Below are 6,460 nucleotides of genomic sequence, written 5' to 3' on the forward strand. Positions count from 1 at the left end.
CACAAACATCCCCAAAACCTTTGAAAATGTAGTTTTAATCTTTAAACACAAACAATTTAAAATATATGCACTCTTGTTTGAGAAATTAATTCATGTGTGTCTCTTTAACATTCTTGTCATGTGCATCGAAGTACAATGAAAAGTGCATTTTGCATGCTATACAGTCAAAGAAAGACTGTACATGAATATAATCAAGCCATCCACTGCGTACAGATATAGGATAAAGGGTACAGCATTTAGTGAAAGATAAACATAGTTTAAAGGTCTCCAAAGAGGTAGATGGGAGATCAGGACAACATTCTAGCTGGTGAGAGGATGGTTCAGTTGTCTGAGAACTGCTGGGAAGAAGTTGTCCTGAATATGGAGGTATGTGTTTTCAAACTTCTGTATCTCTTGCCTGATGGAAAGGGAGTGACTGGTCCTTGATTATGCTGGTGGACTTGCCGAGGGCTGTAGATGGATTAAATGGAAGAGAGTTCAGTTTGTGTGATGGTCTCGGCCAGGTCCACAATTCTCTACAATTTCTTGCGGGCATGGATGGAGCTGTTACCACATCAGGTGATGATGCATCCTGATAAAAATGCTTTCTATGGCACATCTGTAGATGTTGGTGAGGGTTGGTGGGAACATACCAAGCTTCCAAAGCATTGAGTATATAAAGTTTCTGCAATGCCACAATCGTTGTCTAACTCGGGTGAGAAGGTGAACCTGCCACGTCCAGTCATGGTGGCCATCAGCATGCCCTCGTCTCCCTGTCGGGCCCGCCATGCTCTGCTTCCTTTTGAGAGCAGTACTGGAGTACATCCTGCTAGACTGACATGCCACTTTGCTGCTGACAGGCTTCTTCTGTGCAGCCACGGCCTCTCAGAGGGCAAGGGAAGGTTACGTTTCTCTGCATCTTGTTTCTACATGTGTACATTGCTGTCCCTCCTGCCACGGGGTCCCTGGCCTTGCCAGAATTATCTGCTGTGCTCGGCTCAATGTTTGCTCTCAAAAATCACAGTTCACTAAGGCACCCAGGAAATACTCTCCTGAGGAGTTTCCAGCCAAAAGAGTATGTTACTCTGGGTAGTTTAGTGTGAACATCTTCAGTGAGTGTAGAGCTGCCTTTCAAAGTGTCTTGTTGTGAGTTGCAGCCCTTTAAATGGTGTTACAATGGAGAACGGTACAGGATATGTGCCTAGTCTTAGTCATAGAATCATTGAATCATAGAGGACAGACACAGGCACTTTGGCCCTACTCAAACAAGGAGTTTTGCTGAGTCAGCCCCACGTGTCCAAATTTAGTTTATATCCTTCTAAACCTTTCCTACACATGCACCTGCCTAAATATCTTTTAATCACCCACCTCGACCACTTCCTCTGGCAGCTGGTTCGTTTAATACCAACCACCCTCTGTGAAAAATATGGATATCTGATTTGTTTTAACTGGCCTATCCTGGGTAAAGATTGTGAGCACCCATGTTATCTACACCCCTCATGATTGTATAAACCTCTTTGTGGTCTCCAAAGGTACGTGCTAGTACATGAGCCCCCCGATGTACGGTGATCAGGTGGTTACTGTAATTTGCACAGTGGCTGATGCCTTCCCGCATGTCCTGTGACAAGGCACCATCACTGATCGAGAGAAAACTGTAAAACACAAAGTTCTTATGATCTGTGACACTGGACTACAGGGGTCACAGCCAACAAATCCCTGACATTAACTCCAAATATATGGTAGACCAGAGTTGCTGTTTGCTTTTCAGATTAATGATAGGTCAATGTTGGTTTAGCCATTGCCATGGAAAAGCAAAACGATTGCAGATGCTGAAAATCTGGAATAAACTTGGAGGATGCTGGAAACTGTTGGCCCTCTCACCTCTGCACACTTGTTAAATGACAAGGCAGGCAGAACCACACTTAAAATATATATTTTACTTCGGAGTCACGTGAGTAACTACGTGAAGAACCCGTCCAGCACGCATGCGCGACATTGCGTTCACGCAGTGCAACAGCGACGAGCGGGAGTACAGGCGCTCCTGCTACAAGCCTGAAGGCTGTTAGGTAAGTACTTGCCTTCAGTTTAACAGGGGGAGCAAAGCAGCAGAGGGAAGCGGCCCCCGTTCGACTCCAGGGAAGGAGCGTTCCGTCAGTGGAGGGGGGAGAGGCGGCACCGGGACCGCACACGCTGCGGTCCACAGTAGGGTACTGCGCCGATGCCCAGTCCGCTAACAGCTGTCTGACCAACAGCAGTGGACTGGAGGGAAATTCAAAACAGGCCGGTACCCCTGCAACTCCCGACAAGGAGACACGCCGCCCGAGAACCGCAGATACCGGCCGAAAACGGCAGGCAGCCTCCAGAGCAAGTCAGCAAGCAAATCTCGGGCTGGAGACAGACACAGAAGATGGAACCAGCAAGTGTCTGCTCTCCAAGCCTTGAGTAAGGTCATGGAGTATAAAACAGGAGCAGCGGCAACCTCACCAAGGGAGCATAACACTCCCGCTCCAGTGCTACAGCACTGGTCATCTCCCTTGTCGAGGGATTGATGGCGACCAGAGCTGGGCTGGTCAAGTAGAGGGGTCACTGGCTGAACAACATCGGGAGTATGCTTGAGGTACAGGGTCAGGAAGAGCTGCTGGGTGTCACCGCTACGTGGCTGCACCACGAGCGAGATGGCCTTTCAGTCTCACTGACGGCCAGCCTACTACCTGTTTTCCAAAAAACCTCTCCAAGACAGGTAGCCATGAGGCGTTGGATTCATCACGCCTCCCCTAAATTGCATTTACTCAAAGTGCCCACCATTATTGGGGGATACATTGAGCAGGGCATTTTAAAACCCAAATATCTTAAAATTGCATTTGATACCCTGACGTCGGCTACCATGTTCGCATGCTCATTCCAGAAGGGCAGGGTAATATGGCAAAACACCTGACCCTACTGTTCACAGTAAGCTCCGCAACTTCTCAAGGGAAGTCACAAACCTGCCCTCAACCTATAAAATTCACAGGACTGTGAGAACGCCGACCTCACAACCACAGATCCTGCTATCTGGCAAGTTACCAAACCAAGCCTAAAAAACTGGACGAAGTGTCCAAAATATTCGGCTCAAGAGGGCAGGGTCTGGAATGAGCACCACACTAAACCAGGCAGCAGTACCTCTACGCATCCACCTGGGGTGTCTACGTCATGGTACTGGTGAAAGCTCGGGGCCTGCATGCCAATCCCGTAAGCCTTTTAGGCCAGGGCCCAGAGCGGGCCCCATGGAAAATGCGCCACCCCCAGCACACCATCCCTACAGACAAGGAACCAGAAACCGAAGAAATTAACACACCACCAAACAACAGTGAAGACAGATAAGTATGGTTCCTACCATCACATAAAGGTGAAGGGTTTGTACTAACAGAGGGGGGGGGGGGGGGGGGGGGGGGGGGGGGGGGGGGGAGAATCGCACCTGGTTGGGAAGCTTTCACTCTTGGTAGTTATATACCAAAAAATATTCAAGGGGAATAGAATTAATATCTTGCCACCAGTTCAGCTTGCACCCCAAGGGGTCTACCCTCCCACTAAGAAACATGAGGGTCTAGCTACTGGGAAAGATATACCAGGGGTCATAAGAAATCTCATATGAGCCTTTGGCACCAAAAAACCCCAAGATGGTGATGTCACACCATCATTGATTAACCACTTGAGTATTTCACCAGGTATACCCACTTATGGAATTTGTAACTACTACCATGGATTCCAAGGATACTTTATGGTAGACATCGACTTTAAAGATGCATACTATTCAGTACCCTTTTATATAAGATTTCGGATATACCACAATTTTCCTGGATGAGGCAACCATGGCGAGCATTGCCACTTTCATTCACTGCACATCTCGCATGTGTATGTGACAAATAAACTTGACTTGACTTGATTTGAGTTGACTTATTATTAAATTGGCTTATATGAGCCGAAGCTATTCCAGAATTTCAAACCAGCCCTGACACTTAAGGAACATTTCGTCATGGCATGTCTATATATTAACGACAGACTATCCTTGGATATAGCTATATCAGCTGCATTAGCTACTAACTTATTTTAGCCTGGGCTCTGTCATATTATCCAGATATCTACGTTGACCCCACCACAACATTGTCTATCTGGTATTCATTAATGCTATCAGTTATGGTAACATTTAACTACCTATCAACTACGTGGCAAAAGTAATTGGGATAGTAGCAGCATTACCAGCTACTGAACATTGTACCTTTCCAATGAGCTGAGATACTAGTGTTCAAACTATATCCCATACCTAGAATATGGTGGCAAATGGACTAATCTGGAGTTGTCATCACTATAGACACTGGGCATTAAACCTAGTTAGAAATATTGAGTATGTTCTATTGAGTATGTTCATCGGACTGGCTGCAAGGCCACAAATGGGCCGACCTCGAGGGTTTTCAGGGGAAGAGGACTTAACATTCTGGTGCCTTTCCCCACAGTGGAAACTTGATTCTGCTGTGGGGGGGGGACGTTTGTGTAGAACTCTATATGTGTTGAGTCCATTTTTCTTTATTTGTTAACCTTTTTCTATGGTATGCAAACGTATTATCTATTTTTGTAAAGCACTTTGGTGTCAATGCGAGTTGACTTAAAACATGCTATATAAATAAAACTTACTTACTATTAGGCAAGCATATTGCTCAGTAGTGCACCATTTTGCATGTTCGTTTATAAATTAACAACATCACATTGGTGGCATATACCAAACCACTTGTGCGGAATAAAATCGAAATTATGTGACAATTTATTTAACAATTGGTAACCGTATGTCGTCAAACATGTTTGACCATCAGGAATTTACCTATCAGGTGAGCTAAATACTGTAAACGAACATTTAAACCAAAAGTAGTTGCTGAGATTACAAAGCAATATGGACACCAGATATCGATTACCTTATATTCCAATTGAATCGCCACGTACCAATGTATGTCGCATGAAACCAACTCAAGGCAGCGGCATGGATACATTTCCGCGTATTGAGGTGGGGGGGGGGGGGGGGAAACTAATCTCCATGTTCTCCCCTTCTTTCTACCTCATCAATAGGTACTACGGTCTCATCAGTCGGGTACAACGCAAAATACAGTGGACTAAACCCACAGTCATGGTTCCCAATGGTCCTCGACATGGTCATCAAAACCCTATGATTCCCAATAGCCTAGGCTTATCAACCCACCCAGTTCAGGCATAAACCATCCATGCCACGATAAACTACTAGGTTGCAGGAAGAATGGGCCTGGATTACAGAATTGGGAAGACCACTGCTGGGCCTGGATCAGACAGCACTATCAACATGATGACAGCATTCCGTCGCATATCCACTAGGGAACATACCTGGGAAAAAACTGCTCAAACTCAGGAACTACACATTCAACTACAACAAAACCTGTACTGGAGTTCCTGGCAGGCCTTCACCACAATAAAGGACTCAGCTACTGCGCCATCAATATAGCCAGAAGTACTCTGTCAGCCTACTCAACTCAGGCACCACGACAACAGGGCAAGGGTACCACAACCTGGTGATCAAATTCAGGAGAGGTATATTCAATTCCCATTCCCCAGAACTAGGTACACCCAAATTGGGAAGTCAGTGAGGTCCTGACGTACCTTAGGGGATGATCACCAGCCAGGTCCCTCACCCTGGAACAGCCTACCCTGAAGATGGATATGCTGACGGCCTTACCTCAGCACAAAGACCCAGTTCTTCCATCGACTGCGATTGGACAACATGGTGACAACACCAGATAGTGTCACATTTTCCATTCAGGGGATGGCCAAACAGAGCAGACCAGGAACATCAGGTCCAGTCATGGAATTCCGGGCATACCCACCTGAACCACGGTTATGTGTCATGACCCACTTAATGAACTATATTGACACAATAAGAAATACCTGAGGGAGAGGAAAAAGCCTTATGGGTCAGCCACAAGAAACCTCATGGTCGGGTGACGAGCTAAACTATCTCTAGTGGCTCAAACAGGTACTGGGAGTTGCTGGAGTAAATACTAACGTGTATAAATCTTATTCCACCAAGGCAGCTTCTACGTCAGTGACTAAGAGGATGGACGTGCCTATGGACCACATCCTGGCTACAGCGGGGTGGTCTAGGGAGTATACGTTCCAAACTTTGTAACAAGCCGCTGGCAGAACCTGTATTGGTTGCAGAAATAACATTAGAATCTGCAAATATATAATTTAAGCCCGGGGGAGCATTTTTGTCTTGTTATTGTTGATAACACCATTTTTGTTTTACAAACAGATTCATGGTTGATTACGATAACATACTTCCTCCCTCGAATGACTTTGGCAGCGAGTGAAGTATGAACTGTTACACGGTTTGAAATCACAGAGCTTTAAATTTCTTCACGTAGTCACTCACGTGACTCCGAAGTAAAATAGTAAGATTAAACGAGAACTTACCAGTTTGAAGTTT

This window comes from Amblyraja radiata, chromosome 27, assembly GCF_010909765.2.
Source record: "Amblyraja radiata isolate CabotCenter1 chromosome 27, sAmbRad1.1.pri, whole genome shotgun sequence".
Taxonomy (NCBI): domain Eukaryota; kingdom Metazoa; phylum Chordata; class Chondrichthyes; order Rajiformes; family Rajidae; genus Amblyraja; species Amblyraja radiata.